The following is a 20610-nucleotide window of genomic DNA, read 5'->3' as shown; positions in this document are numbered from 1 at the left end:
AAGCACATCCATCGCACTGGAATACAGAAGTGTCTCACCAAAGGAGTGTTCTATTATATATTTGTTGCATCTTGGAAGGAAAGTTTGGACTCCTAACACAGTTCCTCATTTGAACTTAGGGAAAGCTGTTGCACTATTTACTGATCTGCAAATTTCTCTTTCTTTTGTATGTTCAGTGGAGTAAGTTATCTTAAAGGAATAACATGCAAAACTCATTTTAAACCCATGTCTTCTATTACCTGATATATAAAATTGACTTGCCCAGGGGTTCTGTTTAAATTGTTTTAACCCAGCCCCACCCTGAAATTATGCAGCTAGCTTGAAGTATTCTTTTATTTTAATTATTTTTTACTAGACAAAAATGCCAAATATTAAATTATATATCATATATCTATATGTACCACAACATATAATAAAGATAATTCCAGACAGTCGAGATAGTGAATATTAATATAATGTCTTAATTTAACATTTCTGTTGCTAAAATAATAATAATAATAATAATAATAATAATAATAATAATAATAATAATAATAATAATAGTAATAATAATAAGGAAAAGTGAGGGAAAGAAATCTATATAAGCTCTATACACAAATGTATTTAAAGAATATATAAGGTAACAGGTAATCCATTGCTCCCACATTTGGTTAATCCATCTCCCTTGATGTGATTAAGCAACATGACTCTCAATATAATCTCTATGAACCAAATCATGTTAACAACTAAATTAATTGGGGGTAGTAACAGCAGTTTCCAGCATTTTACAACTGAACATCTGGCTGCCTAAGTAACATTTTTGAGAAGATCAGAAACAGGAAGACCCAAAAGACCAGTCCAAGAAATAAGTATAATGTTATTATGTGAGTTTAGGAAGTGAGTAGAGACATTAGACAAAAATATTGACATCTTCAGCAAGTCCACTGCATGTGCATAAAACCACCTTTCTCTCTGCACAGCAGCAAACAATGGGAGGAGCTAGATGGAAACATTTTATTTACTCTATTAGGAATCACATGCCATAAAATGTCTATATTCTCACTGGTTAAAGTAGACTTATAGGGATGAATTTATTAACCACAAGGCTGACAATTTTTCCAGCAATACTGGTCAAAAATTACCTAGTCTGCAGGAAAGTCCAGGGAGCCAGAAGAGATCCGTTCTGCACATGTGTAGAACAAATTTCCGCTTCGAAAACACAGCGGGATGGTGCGGTCTCACCTTGCCAGCTGAAGCACAGCTGGCTGCATTCGCATCCCATCTGACCAAAGCAGTTATGTGGTCAAAGGTCGATTTTGGTCGATTTTGTGTTTTTTGGCTGGTATTTTGTCGATTTAGCAAATTGGAAATTTACTAAAGTCAAAACTGACTGAAGAATCGACCAAATAACCAACTTTCAACCAAAATCGAACATCAGACCGACATCGATACTTTTACGTAGATGACTATAGAATCCCAAGATTTACATTCAGTTGGTCTTAAAATCGGACAAAAATTGACTACAAAACGTACAGAGAACTACCCAAACAGTAGACCTGCCTAGGGCAGGCATTTGGAAGAAGCACTGCACAGATAATTATGATCTTTACAGGCTTCTTAGGATTAAAAAAACAGAAATAGTTCAAAATGTAGAAAAAAAAACACTGCATGGTGTTTTTCCCCCATAATCAGCCCTGGAGCTTTCAGAATAGTGTGGTCATGGAAATTCAAAAGAAAATGTGATGTGGGGTACCCTTATTTTCCATTAATCAGCATTGGACAGAACCAGCCATGGTGTTAATGCTATAGCAGGGAAACACACAGAGTAGGGTCCCTTTGACAAAGAATTAACCAGCCCAAACTGATCAGCTCAGAGCTGGAAAACTTTGGAAAGTGGGGACCCAAAAAATTCAATGGAATCCACCCTATCAAGGATCTACCAGTCCTGGGCTCAGTCGATCAATGGGCGCTACCATAGAAATCTTAGCCAATCAGCACTATAGTGCAGAGAATCTTGGTAACTATCATTCAGGTGACTGTACTGTATACAGTACAGCATGTTCATGTTCTTGGGAAGCTGCATTTTTATTTTCAAGCTCAGGATTTCTACTTGGACAAAGGGACCAAGCACAGGCAAGGGGTGGATGAGTATGAAGTGTGTGAGTGTGTGTAATGCCAGTGGGCCCTTACTGTCCAGACATGCTGACATTTGGCATTCTCCAAGTGTTGGTATGCCAGGGAAAGCTTGCTGGGGCCTGTAGTTCCACTGTAAAAAAATCTACAGTGTACATCTATATTTTACACATTACCTCTGCACCCACTGCATCCAGGGATGCGGGGAAGACCCCTGAACTTTCAGCCCAGTGCTGCTAAATCCTCAGGAAAAGGTACCCTATTTTATTTTTAGGCTCCCCACTTTCCAAATATTTCTAGTTCTGGGTTGGCTAGTTTGTGTCAGGTTAATGCTTTGGCAGAGGCACACCAAGCTACAGTATGTGTTACCCACTATGGCATTACCAATTCATCTTGTTCAGCCTGGTACTGTTAATGGAAAATAGGGGTAACCCCATGCTGTTTTTTTCCCTGAGTTTTCATGACCAGACTAGGCTGAAAGGTTCAGGATGGATATGGATTTAGGAGATTGCCATTTTTACACTTTTTTTTAACTGTTTCTGTTTTTGAAACCCTACAAAGCCTGCACAGATCATAGTAATCAGTAAAGTGCTACATGTTTGGACAGATTTACTGTTGTGTTTTAGGTTGTACTTGCTGTCAGTTTTGACCTGCAAGATCCTTCTGACATTAATGTTGAATTTTCAAATCAAATTCAAAACCAACTGTTAGCACACCTGCAATTTAGACCCTGAAACATGAAGTACAGATGTGTCCTCCTACATCAAGCCTCAATATGCCACAAAGCATGACTTCTCTGGTGTGAGTGAGCTGCCAGGTACCATAACACTCTGCTTGCACTCAGGTATCTCTTTTACATCATTTGTTTGCAGAAAGATACATCTAAGTCTAAGTCAAAATGTGACTAGGACGCACCAGCAGACTGCGCTGATTCATTTGATATGTGACACTTGCGTTTCTGTGTGCAACTGAGTCTTTATATGAACCACAACAGAACTTTGAAAAAATTCACATTGCAACTTAGATGCATTTTTGGCAAAAACAAATGCATAAAAAGATGCTCGATGCTTGCAGAGTCTGGCACGCCAAGAGGGGCTCTGTAAAGGGACAGCAGCAAAGATGTGTAAGGACACATCTGGAGATGTCTGTCGATTTTTAAATCAATCACAAAATATACCTTTAGGAAATATACCCCATTGTCTGGGCTATATTTCTGGATAACTTCAGGAACTGTGGGTGGAGGTACCGGTGGGTGGAGCTATAGGAAAACAATTATATATTACATATATTTAGCATTTAGAAGGCACTCAAAAGGGTCTTTAAAATAAAACTTATGTTATGGAAAACACATTTTCCATAACATAAGAGGTTCAGGAACTGGGGGCCTGATTCAGACCCGGTCGCAAGGCCGCGTTCGCACGTGGGTGAATTTTGCAATCTGCACATGCATATAAGACGCAGTGTGCAAACCAGTCACTATGATGGCGAAGCCATCGCAGCCAGTACATAGACGCTATGCAAGCATGAGTGACAGGACATGTCATTTGTGGGTGGTGATGGGGAGGTCGATGGTAACGGGGGTGTGGTGGTGGTACGAACGCAGGCATGACTGTGCATTTAAATGCCATTTCAGTGGCATAAATAATTAAGTTGCATCGTCAGCATACACGTCACATGGCCAAAATACACACAACAGCACTCGCAGTGATTGTGGTAGGGTTTGATCAACCACAAGTGGTTCGTATGAGTCCGATGTTGGCCGATGTTACCGATTGTTTAATACACTTCCTGGAGATGACATATGTTACTAAGGGCAAGTATTTGTCTTGTGTCAGGCTGGTGGGCATCTAATTTCATATTGTGATCGCACGGCAAAACATAGTGGGCATGATAATGTCTTGGTTGTGGTAGCGGGATTTGCATACTTTGACTGCGGACGGCTGTGTGTGAACACAGCATTGCAAACAGGTCTGAATCAGGCCCCGAGTTCCAGCTTGTTCCTGCTGAATAGCACTGCCCTCAGTATTTGGGTATTTCTGTGTAATAGCAGGGAATGGATTTACCTGTGGTTTCAGGTCTAAGTCCTTTTCCCATTGAAGATCATGCTTCAATATTATTTCTGCAGAAAATGAATAAAGTATATTATACATAATAATGGAACTAGTGCTCTGCTTCACAGGGTAATGTTAAATTACCTCACAGCTATTGAGATGGGATGTAGTCTGGAAGCCGACGGTGTAAGTGCTGACCGCCTGCTTCCAGATACTGTAATCCCGACTAGGGACGAATGACAGGTGCCTAAATCTAGATGCCAGTCATTTGACTGACGTCTGGAGACCGGCATCTGGCATCCCGATCGAGCGGATGCTGGGCGCCACAGCGGAAAGCCGCTGGGGGGAGGGTTAGGTTTAGGGCTCCCGGGGGGGACTTAGGGTTAGGCACCCCCCCATGAGGTTAGGGTTAGGCTAGGGGGAGGGAGGGTTAGGGTTAGGCACCCCCAAGGGAGGTTAGGGTTTGGCACCCCCCCCGGGGGACTTAGGTTTAGGCTTTGGGGAAGGGGAGGTTAGGTTTAGGCATTTAGAGGGGGGGTTATGGTTAGGCACAGGGGGAAGGTTAGGGTTAGGCACCCTAAAGGAGGGTTAGGGTTAGGGGGAAAAATAGGTTAGTTTACACTTACCTAGGGATGATCGGGATTTCCTCCTCTGTCAGCCAGCTGCTGTTGGAATTTGAACCGCCGGCCAGGGGTCCATCGGTAATACATATCACACCCATTGAGATTTATTCAAACATTTGAAGATTTATTAAATAGTTTTTTGATGGTAAACTTTGTCAAAATGAACATATCTAAAGATAATTAATTACTTTAGGTTGTGGGATCTTGTGTCTTTGAACTGAAGTATCTAACAAATGCATTGTTGTATCTTTAATGAAATTATGGGCAAATTTTGCTCCATTTGGTAATTATTCCCAGGGGTGTATATGGTATAATGTTAAGTCTGGGGAATAACTTACATTGTCACACATAGACAATAAAGGAGAGGGGTAAACCATTAAACAACAGCATACTATAAACTACACAGATGCCAAATTAAATGAGGTAGTTTAGCTCCAAGATTATCAAGATAATTCACCTGTTTTAGCATCACCAGTATGCAAATGTCCCTCTGTAACAAGTCTTCTCAATGTGAATCAAATAATATTTCTGCTCCCAAGGAGAAAAGAGTGCAGCGCTTTACAGAAAATATTTAGCCATTTACATTAGTCCCTGCCCCAGTACAGCTTGCAATCTATATATCCTACCACATGTACTCACACATAAGATTAATTATTGTCAAGATCCAATTAACCAACCAGTATCATTTTTGGATTGTCAGAGGAAATGCACATAATCACGGAGATAATATACAAACTCCACGGCAGTGGTGGGAAACAATCCCACAAACTCAGTGCTATGAAGAAGTAATGCTAACCATTACCCCAACTGTGTTGCATCAAATCTTCTGTGTCCATGACTTGTTGCCCAGAGACAAAGTCTACTTGGTAATAATGTATAGAATTGGTAAGCACCTTGTACAGCCTGGCTGCTAATAATTTGTAGAGAAGCATAGCATAATCTTTGAGAAATCATATTGGTTTATAACTAGCAAATAAATTAGGATCCTTCTCAATTATAAGGATCAATCTAAAGCCAGGGCTTGGGAAGAAAAGACACTTTCTTTCAAAATACCACTGAAAACATTACAGAGTTGAGGGAGTAAAGTCTTTGTCGTAGGCAGCTGAGAATCCATCAAGACCAAAGGTTTTCCCAATTGATTTTCTTTAATAACTAACTGTGGTTACTAGTCCCAGACCTGCAACATCAATTGAATCTACAGTAGATGAAGTCGATTACATTTGGACAGAAAAAACACCATGGTATGTTAGTTATAGGGGCCTGATTCAAAGTTGTACACTAACTTTGCCACTACTGTAATGTTGTATGCAGCTGCTATGCAAAAAGGAATGGGTATGAAGTCCCGGCAAATTAATAGCCGCCGGTTCATATCCTGATGCCGAAAGCCTGAAGATGCCAACAGGGGAGGTAAGTACCCTAACCCTACCCCTCTTCCCCCCTAACCCTACCATAGTGGTGCCTAACTCTAACCTCCCACAGGGGGTTAGTAACCCTAACCTCCCCCTCAGGGGTGCCTAACCCTAAGCCCCCCTTCCTACACCCTAAACTGATCCCTCCCGGGGGGTGTCATACCCTAATCTCCTCCCGTGAGTGCCTAATCCTAACCCTCCCTCCCCGTAGCCTAGCCCTAACCCTCCCCAGGGGTTCCTAACCCTAATCTCCCTCTGTGGCCCCTAAAACTAACCCTTACTTCCCCCACAGCTAACATCTTACAGGGCCCCACTTACCTTTGTTCAGGATGCCAGCTGTCAGGATTTCATCGTCAGGCTACAGAAAAGCGTTGGGATTTCATCCCATGCAAAAATATTCTAATGCCACAGCCACCAGAGAAATAAATTGAGATGCCTACCTGACGCATTGCATATCTAAGCATCTGCGTACAAAGATGCAGCATCACTCGCCTATCATTCAATTATCACAGTCCTGGTTAAGCCAAAGGTCACGCAGAATAGTCGTTGGAATTGAGGAGACAGTGCCATATAATTTATCTTGCATACTGGATCACAGACGCAGGATGTGACACCTCCCCTGAAACGTTCGTTATACCCCTGCATTGTTTGCCGCCACTCCCCGTTACCTCCCCGAAATGCTCTCTGATTGTCAGTCACACTGCTAATAATTACTGCAAGTGACTGCGGTAATGTACCTTGATGTATGAGCAATGCGACTAAGACGCATGCGCGGGTTACTGATAATTGTTCTACACCATATACATCGGCTCTGCGTACAGCTCTGAATCAGGCCCTAGGTTCCGATTAGTGTAATTAGGTGAGGTCTGCCCTGACTATTTAATTCTTTAAAATCTATATTACAGTTGGCGCAGGTGTAAACACTTTTTGTTTATTACATCTAATCACAAATAAATAAAAGTAAATGCTAATTTTTTTTTTAAATGTTTAGATTAGTTTCTTGTTTTCTGTTTTTTTTTCTATGATGTTGTTGTTTATTTATATAAAGTAATACAGTCCAATTACAAGAGAATAAAGACAACAAGAAAAAGAAATAAACAAGATAAATTGAACATTTATACTATAATAGGGTACAATAGAATGAAATTAAACATTATCACATGATACGAGTATGAATGGATTGCAGGAAAGAAAAATACACATATACCTATATGGATTACATTCTTAATAGCAGAGAAGAAAATCACATTTATGCAGATTTAAACAGTATTGCATGTAAAGCTGCTTTAACTTGCAGCACAATAACCTAATTTGATGTAGATTTGGTAGCGCTGTAGTGTCTCAGGGGGAGATGTATGAACCACCGAAGCAGTATTAGCTCACGTTATGTGAGCTGATGCCGCTTCTCCCCCATGTATTATTAGTGGGTAAATGATAGCAAGATAGCAGCACCAAAAAGCTGGGCAATGTATGAACAGTCAATTTGCCTGAATGTTTGGTCAGCTGCAGCTATCGATATTGACAGTTGCAGCTGGTGTTGCCCTATCACCACAGCGGTGGCTGCTGATTCCAGGGTCTGCGTGTGGGATCTCGCGATGCTTGTGAGATCCCGCACATGCCCAGTGGAGCATGCTGGGAGTGAGACACAGCTCATCAGCACTAGGCGGATGTGATGTGTGCTCAATCGGGGATCGCTAGAGGGTGGAGTTTTCACTTCCCCACTCCGGCATTAGTGATTCCTGCTTCACTTCAGTAAAGAGGTGAAAGAAGCATGAAGAGTTATAGCAGCATGATATGTACTGCTATAATACTTCTCCTCTGCATCTAGTCCAGGAAATTAGCGCTTCCAATATCTCACAGGAAAAACTGTGGGACAGGGGGTGGTAGGAAAAAAATCACTGGTTTACTAAAATATAATGTTCTCAGTTGCTGCCCAATCCAGCTTAGATTGTATAATATGACATTACCTTGGTGAGCAAAGCCAGTGGTTCCATTTTAATGTGCCCTGTACTTCTATTTTAGGAGGGTGCTGTCTCCGTTGTGGCTAAAGTCATCCACAAGCCAATCTGCCGGTTATTTCAAAGGCACAAACTCAGGGTTAGGTTGTGGATTAAGAGCATGTGAGCTCACGTCTCTGCCCATCAGCCAGACTCTATGCACTGTGGAGAGACACACTGGAAAACAGTGCTGATCGGTGACTGGGGGGGACAGTTTAGTGCCACTGTAGATGGTGCTGTGACAAGTACGCCATTCTTTGGCAGCTGTAATTCAACTGGGGGTCTCACTCCTTCAGCTCAATTCAAATAAAATATATTAGGACAGTTTAAGGCTGATAAAGTCAGGTTGCTCAACACATTTCTGTGCCTCCAGGCACTTTCTTCAAAAGTGTAACAATTTACTAAAACCGCCATTTCCAGTAATGTAATTTAATACAGGTTACATGTTCTTTTGTATCTTGCAAGACCATCCATCACCAGCTTCTTATCCAAGGCCATCCATCACCAGCTTCTCATCCAGGCATATAGGCCTCATTTGCTGCAGCTTCTCCACAAATACAGAGTAGTATCATTAAATCATATAATAATATAATTAAACATGATTGACTTAGACAAAGCTTTTACTCTGCTTTAAATCCTAAGGCCTGTGATTTATTGTTTGGATTCAGTTTCCACTTTAAAAATCTCATTGGAATTTTGGAAGCTTATTTTTTAATAGTTTGTTCTATATCTCCAATTTACATAACTGTATAGTTGTTAGTACTGCAAGTAATCAATGAATCAACCAAACAATCAATCAATCAATCTCTTCTTTACCTGGCTTCCACTAAATAATCCACCTCCATTTACCTGTGTTGGCCTCAGGCCTCTGATCCAGTTCTTAATTAATGAACACTTTATCTAGGATTGTATAGTTTATTAATCTGCCATCCTGTCTATCACTGCATTGCCACTCTGTTTCCTAGATGTGCTATATTATTTTAAACTGCCATGCATTTGTGTTCATACTCTGTCTCTTAGTTTAGCCAGTTAGCTTGCTGCACTTTGGCAAATATGGGTGAAAACGATATTGTGAGCTGTGAGGTCATCAAAATTTTGACCCCTCCCTTTCATGCACCTGAAAAGTACTGCCAGATTGATTGAGCAGCTGACATTTTTTGTTTGTATGTCATCAAAATTACCTGGAAATGACTGGTTATATATGTTATTGATGTTAATAATACTGTAGGAACAAAAAACAGATCAAAACACATGTATTTAGCTACTTTTATCAATTTTTAATCCAAATTAAAACACTTGAGGGTGGTTTTGCCAAAACCAAAACACGGTGAAGATTTAGAACCAAAACCAACAAACGGAGTTCCGCACACAACTCTAGTTGATATGTATGTCTGAGTATATATATATCAGACCTAGTTGATATGTTTCCAATTGAATACAATTGAATTCTACTGTATGCCCATAATTATTGTGAAAAGCATTAATATATGTTTTTTATATAAAGATATTATCTATATCTAATTATTGTGACATGTCATGAATTAGTTCTGCTACATCATTCTTTTTCAGTTTATATAAGCAAATTTTCACTTGTGGTTATTTTGTTGCTAATTGTTTCTTCACATTTATTGAGAAACTTCAAATCTTTATAATCAGGCAAAACCAAATTGCAGATATTTGTAAGGGACTTCAGTTTATATTTTAACTGGCATGTTACAGTATGTACATATTGCTGTCTATCTAAACCAGTGGTCAGGGAACAGGGGTAAATTACCTCACATGGGGTAAAAATGAAATACCTGGGGGTAATGGTCGGACAGCCGGGCATGCATATGAATCATTCTATAATGATTCATATGCATGCCCGGCTGTGCCGCAGGGAGACTCTAAGGCAGACGCCCACTGAGATGTTATTACCAGCGGGCTCCCTGCTCCTTCCCTGCAGTGCCACATTAGCTTGAGGCTGTAGTTCTCTTCTGAACTCCAACTTCCAGATCTCTCCATGCACACTAAGAGAGAGATGTCATGATGTCTCTCCCATAGTTCAGAGGAGCAGCCGGGCAGATAGGACATCGGCGGATGCAGGAGTGGGGATTAAGGTAAGTGGGGTTTTTTTGTACAAGCGGCACTACAGGGGCATTATATGGGGCATAACTATGGGGCACTACTACAGGGGCATTATATGGGGGCACTACTACAGGGGCATTATATGGGGGTACTACTACAGGGGCATAACTATGGGGGCATTACTACAGGGGCATTATATGGGGGCACTACTACAGGGGCATAACTATCGGGCACTACTACAGGGACATTATATGGGGGCACTACTACAGGGGCATATCTATGGGGGCACTACTACAGGGGCATTATATAGGGCACTACTACAGCGGCATTATATGGGGGCACTACTACAGGGGCATAACTATGGGGGCACTACTACAGGGGCATAACTATGGGGGCACTACTATATGATTTCCTTTCTTTTCAAATCAAGGGGGTAACATCAGTGTATCTAAATATATTTTGGGGTAAAAAGTAAATAAGTTCCCAGACCCATGATCTAAACCCAACATTAGAATACAACCAAAATTATGGGAATTTACAAGTTATATATATTTAGAATAGTGTAAATACATTTTGTCAGGGCCAGGGTATTTCAGCATGACGCTAGGCGAGTGTTACCTGTGAGGTCATTGTGGCGCGGGCTGTCTGGTGGCAGAGCTGGTGTCTGGTGGGGGGCTTTGGCTGCGCGCATTGTTGTATGGGCCTGTTGTCACTCAGCACTGATAAGGCCTGGCGGCGTCTCCATTCCATTTGGCATGGGTGCCGCCATCTTGCCTTCTGGCCATGTGATGTGGCTGGCCAAACCTGGTGAGTCACATGTTTCCTCCAGCCAGTAACAGCACTGCATGGGGTATTTAGGAAGTGTCAGTGCCTTCCTTCTTTGCCAGTGCAACGTGTATCTCAGCCTGTGATTATCCTGTTCCTGTGAATTCGCTGTCTGCCAGTCTGCCTGTCAGCTCCTAGCTCCAACTGGACTACCCCGCTTCCTCCATCACCCTTGCCCATACCTGAGTGCCTGACCCTGCTGACATCCTGCGCTTCAGTTCACTACCTGCATACCTGGCTTGATTATTTTCCATTCACTACCTGCATACCTGGCTTGATTATTTTCAGTTTCACTACCTGCACACCTGGACAGCTCTAATTGTTCTACTTGGACATTAACCCTTTTACTCCCACCACAGAACTCTTGTGCACATTTATATATTCCTGGACTTTTATTTACTGCCACATTATATGTCTACTCAAGCACTTATTAAAAATCCTAGTTTTATTTTCAAATCTGCTTCTGTGATTGCACCTGCTACCACCCTCAGTCCACAAACAACCCAGAACATAACAGTTTGCACTGGCCCCATGGAGCCGGCCACGGATCAGGAGTCAGGAGTTGATTTGTTCCGGTGCATTTCTGGTCATTTAGAGAATCTGGAAAACATGCAGCATCAGATGGCTCAATTTCTGCAAGAGATGTCCAAGCAACAGGATAGTTTGCAAACTTCCTTTTCTACCCCTGGAGTACCAGCATCTATATCCACTTTAGCGTCTGGGAATAGAACTAAAGTGGCTTATATAGTCTCTCTGTTATCCGGCCAGGCCTTGGAATGGGCTTCCCCACTCTGGGAGTGCTCAGATCCGCTGCTGGATAATTAGGCAGGCTTTGTGTCATCCTTCAGGAGGATTTTCGATGAACCTGGGCGTACTGTATCAGCATCATCAAACATCATGACACTGAGACAAGGGGTCCGTCCTGTCAGTCAATATGCCGTGCAATTTAAAATTTTAGCATCAGAGCTCAAATGGAATGAGGAAGCCCTCACATCGACCTTCTGGCATGGGTTGTCAGACCAACTAAAGGATGATCTAGTTACTCGAGAGCTTCCTACTTATCTGAATGACATGATTTCATTTTGTATCAAAGTTGACCTACGCATCAGGGAACGTCAGGCTGAAAAACACAGAACTGACCGGCAAAGGTCATTTACCCCCTCCATTTCTACCCGTCCCCTTCCTTCTCCTACTGAAGAGGAGCCTATGCAGGTGAATCATACACACCTCTCCAAAGAAGAACGTCAGAGAAGAATGCAAAATAACCTCTGTCTGTACTGCGGAGAGTCCGGTCACCTGCTGATCTCCTGCCCCCATAAACCGGGAAATGCCAAATCCTAACTGACCCTGGAGACATCTAGTTAGGAGTTATGAGCCCATCTCCAAAAATTAAAGATTTCACGATTACCCTAGCTTTGAATCTTAAACCCAAACCTGTCTTTGCTACTGCTCTACTTGACTCGGGAGCAGCCGGAAATTTCATAACGTCTAGTTTCATAGATAAATTTCAGATTCCTTGTTTGTCTCTCAACCATGCCATCTCTCTGACCTCTATAGATGGACGCCCTCTAACTAACGGGATAGTCACCAAAGAGACTCAACCTGTATTGGTCCGAATTGGGGCACTTCATTCTGAGTCCTTAAAATTCCTGGTGATATCAGAGGCCTCTCAAGAAATTGTTCTTGGTCTACCCTGGTTACGTCAACATAATCCCATGATTGACTGGAGTTCTATGCAGATTCTGTCATGGGGTATGGACTGTCAGAAATCCTGTCTTCCAAAAATTCTACCTGTGAGAAAGACAGTTCTGTTACTTTCTTCTGCCATTCCCAAGGAATGGCAGAAGAAACTGAGCAACAAACAAATATCTTACCCCCTCATAGGGAATGGGACTGTCCAATTGAATTGATACCTGATAAGATACCACCTCGTGGTCATACCTATCTGCTGTCCTTGCTTGAGACTCAAGCCATGACCGAGTACATCTGGGACAACCTGGCAAAGGGGTTCATTCGCCCCTCTACTTCACCTGCCGAAGCTGGGTTTTTCTTCGTTGGCAAGAAGGATGGTGGTCTAAGACCATGTTTCAATTATCGAGGCCTTAATGACATTACTGTAAAGAATCGATACCCTCTTCCCCTGATTACTGAGTTGTTTGATAGGGTCAAGGGCTCTCTCATTTTTTCTAAATTAGATCTGAGAGGGGCTTACAACCTCATTCTTATCCGAGCTGGCGATGAATGGAAGACCGCTTTTAATACCAGAGATGGACATTTCGAATATTTAGTAATGCCTTTTGGATTGTGCAACGCCCCTGCTGTCTTTCAGAGTTTCGTTAATGAGATTTTCCGGGATCAGTTATATGTTTCGGTTGTTGTCTATCTGGATGACATACTGATCTTTTTACCCTCTGTGGCTAAACATCAAGAACATGTTAAAGAAGTTTTGACCCATTTGAGAGAAAACCACCTTTACTGCAAACTGGAGAAGTGCGTCTTTGGAGTGCCCAGTGTACCTTTTCTCGGCTATGTAATATCTGGCTCCAGTTTAGAAATGGACCCCAAGAAGGTAGAAGCAATTCTGGATTGGACCCGACCTCAGACACTGAAAGCCATCCAGAGATTGTTGGGCTTCGCCAATTATTATAGATGCTTCATTAAGGGATTTTCTACACTGCTGGCTCCCATTACAGCCTTGACCCGCAAAGGTGCTAATCCTGCCAAATGGTCACCTGATACAGAGTCTGCCTTTCATCTTCTAAAACAGGCCTTTATCTCAGCACCAGTTTTTCGACAACTAGATCTGGACAGGCCTTTTTTGTTGGAAGTAGACGCATCATCTGAAGCTGTGGGAGCAGTCTTGTCTCAACGTTATGAGGACAACTGAGTCCATCCGTGTGGGTTCTTTTCTAAAAAATTCTCACCTGCCGAAAGGAACTATGCCATAGGTGAGCAAGAGCTACTAGCTGTAAAGTTGGCATTGAAGGAATGGAGATATTTGCTAGTAGGCGCCAAGTTTCCATTTACTGTATTTACGGACCATAGAAATCTCCTATTTCTCAAAAACCTCCAATGTGTGAGTACTCGTTTGGCCCGCTGGGCAATATTCTTTGCCAGGTTTCAGTTCACCCTGACCTTCCGGTCTGGAGCACTTAATCAGAAGGCTGATGTCCTATCGAGATCTCTCCTCTATGATGATCAATCTGAAAATCAAAGCAATACCCCTGTCTTGGAATCAAGAGTTTTCACCGCATTACAAGTTCAGCCTCCTACGGGAAAATCATTTGTGGCCCCGGAATTAAGGAAGCGGCTTCTCACAGGGCACTCACGGACTCAGAAAACCTTTTAGTTCCTGAAAAGACACTATTGGTGGCCTTCTATGAAGGCAGATATAATGGAGTTCATCTCTTCCTGCTCCTCCTGTGCCCAGCATAAATCATCACGACAAGCTCCAGCTGGGGAATTGCTTCCATTACCTATCACGTCCATGGATGCATCTCTCCATGGATTTTGTCACCAACCTGCCAATCTCTCAAGGTTTCAACACTATCTGGGTTGTAATAGACCGATTCTCTAAGATGGTCCACTATATACCGTTGAAGAAGTTACCTTCTGCCCCTAACCTGGCACAGTTGTTTGTCCAACACATATTTCATCTACATGGCCTTCCTGCTGAAATTGTCTCTGTCCGTGGTGTGCAGTTTACTGCAAAATTCGGGAGGGCTTTGTGTTCTGTTCCTCAAGAGAAGTTAAACTTTTCCATGGCCTACCATCCACTGAGAGAGTTAATCAAGATCTAGAGACTTTCTTATGAATTTTTATGTCATCTTCCCAGGACAATTGGGCTGCCTTGCTGCCGTGGGCTGAGTTTGCACATAATGCTTCCTACCACTCATAAACTTACCAAACGCCATTTCAGGTTGTATATGGCCTTCATCCTCGTGTTCCCAAATTCCGAAGCCTGCCTGTTTTAGATGTTCCGGCCGTGGAGGACACGGTGCAGAATTTTGCTGCCATCTGGACTCAAGTACGGTCTGATTTGTTGAAGGCATCCTCTCGCTATAAGACCCAGGCCGATAGAAAGCGTAGAATAGTTCCACGCATGCAAGTTGGAAGCCAGGTCTGGTTGTCCACCCGGAATCTTCATCTGAGGGTTCCTTCTATGAAATTTGCACCATGCTTCATTGGTCCCTTCTCCATAACAGAAGTCATTAATCCAGTGGCCTATCGTCTACAGTTACCCCATACCTAAAAATCCCTAATTCCTTCCATATTTCCTTATTAAAGCCCCTGGTCCTGAATAAGTTCCATAATGCTCTACCTGCTTCTCCTTGAGTCCAGACGGAGAGAGGAGTTGAGATTGAGGTCACCCAAATCTTGGACTCTCGTCTATGCAGAGGTCATCTACAGTATTTACTGGACTGGAAAGGTTACTGTCCAGAGGAAAGTTGCTGGATCGATGCTCGTGATGCCCACGCTCCCACGCTCATCAGGAGATTCCATTCTGCCCATCCAGAGAAGCCTGGTGAGTGTCCTGAGGACACCCCAAAAGGGGGGGTACTGTCACGGCCAGGGTATTTCAGCATGGTGCTCGGCAAGTGTTACCTGTGAGGTCATTGTGGCGTGGGCTGTCTGGTGGCAGAGCTGGTGTCTGGCAGGGGGCTTTGGCTGCACGCATTGTTGTGCGGGCCTGTTGTCACTCTGCGCTGGTAAGGCCTGGCAGCGTCTCCATTTCATTTGGCATGGGCGCCGTCATCTTGCCTTCTGGCCATGTGATGCAGCTGGCCAATCCTGAGAAGTCACATGTTCCCTCCAGCCAGTAACAGCACGGCATGGGGTATTTAGGAAGGGTCAGTGCCTTCCTTCTTTGCCAGTGCAATGTGTATCTCAGCCTAGCTGAGAGGGAGTTCTCTATGCTTATCCTGTTCCTGTGAATTCACTGTCTGCCAGTCTGCCTGTCAGCTCCTAGCTCCCACTGGACTACCCCACTTCCTCAATCACCCTTGCCCATATCTGAGTGCCTGAGCCTGCTGACATCCTGCGCTTCAGTTCACTACCTGCATACCTGGCTTGATTATTTTCCATTCACTACCTGCATACCTGGCTTGATTATTTTCAGTTTCACTACCTGCACACCTGGACAGCTCTAATTGTTCTACTTGGACATTAACCCTTTTACTCCCACCACCGAACTCTTGTGCACATTTATGTATTCCTGGACTTTTATTTACTGCCACATTATATGTCTACTCAAGCACTTATTAAAAATCCTAGTTTTATTTTCAAATCTGCTTCTGTGATCGCTCCTGCTACCACCCCGGGTCCACAAACAACCCAGAACATAACACATTTTATACTAATAATACAGGGACAATTAAGAAAAAGCCTTTGCTAGTTAGTGAAGCAAACAATTGTCCCTAGATAGCTTATTTATATAAATAAAAAAACAGGCAGATAGGATTCCATTGAGAGCTTATTAATTCTCAAATCAGGCAAGTCACATCATAAAAAGCTCAGAGAGCACCATGTACCTTCCCACATATATCATGCACCAGAATCAATGTCCTGGAATCCCATAACTGACAATGGTTGGGCCCTGCACTCATGATAAACTTGCATTGATATTAATCAACAGATCATGAAGCACTTCCACCTGTGATAGATCATCTGCTCATTTCCGTAAACTCCTCAAGAACATTTATTGATTGCTGCAGGTTTGTAGAAATGCCCAGAGTCAAAACCAATCTACTAATATTTTGTATTGGTAAGAAAAAGGCATGAAATGTATTTAGTCAGTATGTAGTTTATATACTCTCCACTCCAAAATATACTGGGAGGTTAATTGGCTCCCAACACAAATTAACCCTAGTGTGTATGTGTGTGTGTACATGTGATAGGGAATATAGAGTGTAAGCTCCACTGGGGCAGGGACTGATGTGAATGGCCAAATATTATCTGTAAAGCGCTGCAGATTATGTGTGCGCTATATAAATAACTGGTAATAAATAAATAAATAAAAATAAATAAATAATCTATGGATTAGTGGTGATAGGCAATCAGCAAAGGTTAGTCCAGTTCCAGTTTCTAGTTCACTCTAGTGTTTACCCTATGACTAGTGTGTCTGGTGTTACAGGAATAGTGCAGTATATGTTCAGACTATGGGACAAATGGAATAGCCTACGGGCAATCATTTAAAAGCCAAAACCAACCTGATGTGAAGTTAGGAGACATTGGTTGGTGGGATGGTTTTCCACTGGAGGCTGGGAGAGGGTAATTGGGGAACCTCATTACACAGACAAATGAAGAAATATTGAAATATCATACTAAAGGCAGAATGTACTAAGCATATCATCCACAATGCAGTACATACCGCCTCTCATCGGGTACATACCATGGTTGATTACCACGGTGTGTACCTAGAATATCATAAAGGACAACTCTCGTGATAAGAGCTGTCCTTTGCGATGACACCCAGGAGTCCCTCTAAGCAGAAGGCCACGGCCCACAGGGAGGTGTTGAGAGGGATCCAATTGGATCCCAATCAGGGGGAGCTTCCTAAAAAGAAGCCATAGGCTTCTATTGGGTAATGCCACCTGAAGCTGGCATTACCCATCGGGACGAAGCACCGGAATGCATCACATTCATATGGGGTATGCAGTATAACCCCCAAAAACTACATATTCATTTAGTACATCCCACCCTAAGTCCATTATACAAGGAAAAGAACATACAGTAATACAAGGACAAGTGGGAAAATTCACATTATAGGAATCTCAATAGTGTTCATATCTCTTCAATCTAATAAAAACTCTGAAGAGTGAGGAAGAGCCACAATGCTTTGTTTTAGTGGAAGGGAATGGTGTTTTGCTAGTTCACTCATATAGCCATTGAGGCCTGCCTGAGCTGTTTGAGGTTGGATTTAATTATTCCACACACCTCATGCCTCCATGTTGCTAACCATTCTAGGATCCATAGCAATGGGGATGGTATTCTATAGAGTTCCTGACAGATTTATTACCATTAAGTACACATAGGCACATACATGTGTACATATGTGTTTGTCCTCTTAAGCATACTGTAGGCCTTGTTTGGAAAATGTAATTATGAAGAGCACTTTGAATTCTAATACAAAGCTTACTGAATTAAAAAAAAAAAGACTAAACAATATTCTGAATTTGGAAAACATACTTTAATAAAAGATAAGAGGCTGTTCTCATATTATAATTAATGTTGTGTGTTTTCCATCCATACAGAGACATATACATGATGTCTACAGTAACAGATTCAGGGCCTGATTCAGAGCCACTCGTAAGCGGCCACTCGTTCGCTCCGAGCGATGTTTGCACAACTGCGCATTCATATGGGTCGTAATGCACATGTGCCAACCCGTCATTGCGGTCGGAAATCATGGACTCGTAATACAGTGAGGGGCTGCTAATTTGAGTGACAGAATGAGGCGTTTGTGGGTGGTAACAGGGGAAGGTGCTTGAAAACGGGGGAGTGGAGATCCGAATGCAGGCGTGCCAAACGGTCAAAATTCCGTTTCATGGGAGTGCATAATTAGTAAAGGAGCGTCATCGACCACGTCACTTGGTTGTCTTTTAGCCTGAACTGCTCGCAGTGATTGCGGGAAGTAAATCCTACCACAAGCACTGCGAGCAGTTCAGATGCCTTTTCGATGTACCCGATTAATCAAATAAATACAGGAGATGACGTATGATGCAAACGGCAAAGGGGCGTCTTTAGAAATAGCGAGCGCATTTTTCGGACGCTCGCTTAGACATAGAGGCATCCACAGACCGCAAAGAGTGAGCGCTTAATTTAAATATCTGGCCCCTTTTTCTGAATGACCATCCGCAAATAGCGTCCGGGTCTGAATCAGGCCCTCAGTCACTGGGATGGAATTAGAGCTCTCTGAACACCAAATATGAAAAAATATCCAAACTTTGTGATGTTAATAAAAATATTGTAAATTGAATATAGTAGTAACTAAATAACTTCTACATTATTCAGTTCCAAAAGATCTCAGAATGAGTAAGGATAACCACACATCAGTCAGTGTATTCTTACTGTTGGGATTCCCGCAAATTAAAGGTATCAATGCCATCATTTTATTTCTACTGATACTGACTATTTATATTATGACACTCATGATAAATTCTGTGATCATCATATTGGTGTCAACCAGATCACAACTACACTCTCCCATGTACTTCTTCCTCCAGCAATTTTCACTCAATGAAATTGTGTTCCTGACTGTTATCATCCTTAACATGCTACGTGTTATATGGCTAGAAGGAGCCACCATCTCTATCATTGGTTGAATAACTCAGACTTATCTTTATTGTGCTATAGGGTGTTCAGAGTGTCACCTCCTTGCAGTCATGTCTTATGATCGCTACCTGGCCATATGTAACCCTCTGCGTTATAACACCATAATGAACATCAAACTTCAGCGTTCCTTGGTTATCTATTGCTGGCTGTTTGGTTTTCTGCTCACCCAGATTACTCTTAATTTTCTATGTCAACTTCAGTTCTGTGGACCCAATGTCATTGACCATTTTTTCTGTGATGCTGGTCCTTTTGTTGAACTGTCATGTTCTAACATTTATGCACTACAGTTAGAGATTGTGATTGTTTCTATCCCTATAGTAGCCGTTCCATTTATCTTAATTGTTATTAGTTACATCTGTGTATTCACAACTATTCTCGGGATCTCCTCTACAACTGGTAGGGTGAAAACCTTCTCCACTTGCAGCTCTCATCTCTCTGTTGTGACTATATTCTATGGAACCTTGATTTCAATTTATTTGGTCCCAGCTAATGGACGTTCCTTGACTGTGGACAAGTTTATTGCCTTTCTGTACATTGTGGTAACACCCTTGTTTAATCCACTCATATACAGCTTGAGGAATAGAGAGATAAGAGTCGTCATTGGGAATCTGCTGAAGACTATGTATTATGACTGAAACAATTGAAATAAAAAGTGTATTTGAAATAATCAATTTGGAACTTGTTTTTACATTATGATTATATGATTTGTTACAAGTAATATATGGTTCCATAAAAGTGTCAAATGCTTAATACATATTGTTTGGCATCAACAAATTACATATTGACTGTTGAAGCTGAATAATTGAGTGAGACAAGTTCAGTTTAAAATTTTATCGCAGCGACACCATCTTGCGAATGGCCGCAAGACTCCATGTTGGAAATGAGATCGCAAGACACCATTTTGTGTGGTCAGCATTAATTCAAGTTATAACCCAGGAGCTAAGAACAGATGGCAATGTTTTTGTTTACCTACCAAGGGCAACGGGAAAAACCAGCTGTCTGAGTAGAAGTAAATAAGAAGAGACATTGAGTTTTTTTACATACAAATTGGGAATCCCTGGATGCAGATAAAGTATAGTTGTGGCAATTGTAATATAATATCTACACAATTGGATTTGCCTGAATCCTAGACAGGATGTCTCCAAATCCCACAATTTGAGGTGATAATACATTTGCATTTCACACAATAGTC

General features: G+C 42.1%; 1 pseudogene; it reads left to right on the top strand.

Moving 5' to 3' along the window:
* Positions 1-19114: 19114 nt before the first annotated feature.
* Positions 19115-20053, top strand: LOC148513826 (olfactory receptor 10A3-like; annotated as a pseudogene).
* The last annotated feature ends 557 nt before the right edge of the window (positions 20054-20610 follow it).

The sequence above is a fragment of the Taudactylus pleione genome, unplaced genomic scaffold, assembly GCF_031769625.1.
Source record: "Taudactylus pleione unplaced genomic scaffold, aTauple2 ptg000268l, whole genome shotgun sequence".
Lineage (NCBI taxonomy): Eukaryota > Metazoa > Chordata > Amphibia > Anura > Myobatrachidae > Taudactylus > Taudactylus pleione.
This window is presented reverse-complemented; position numbering and strand designations above follow the sequence as displayed.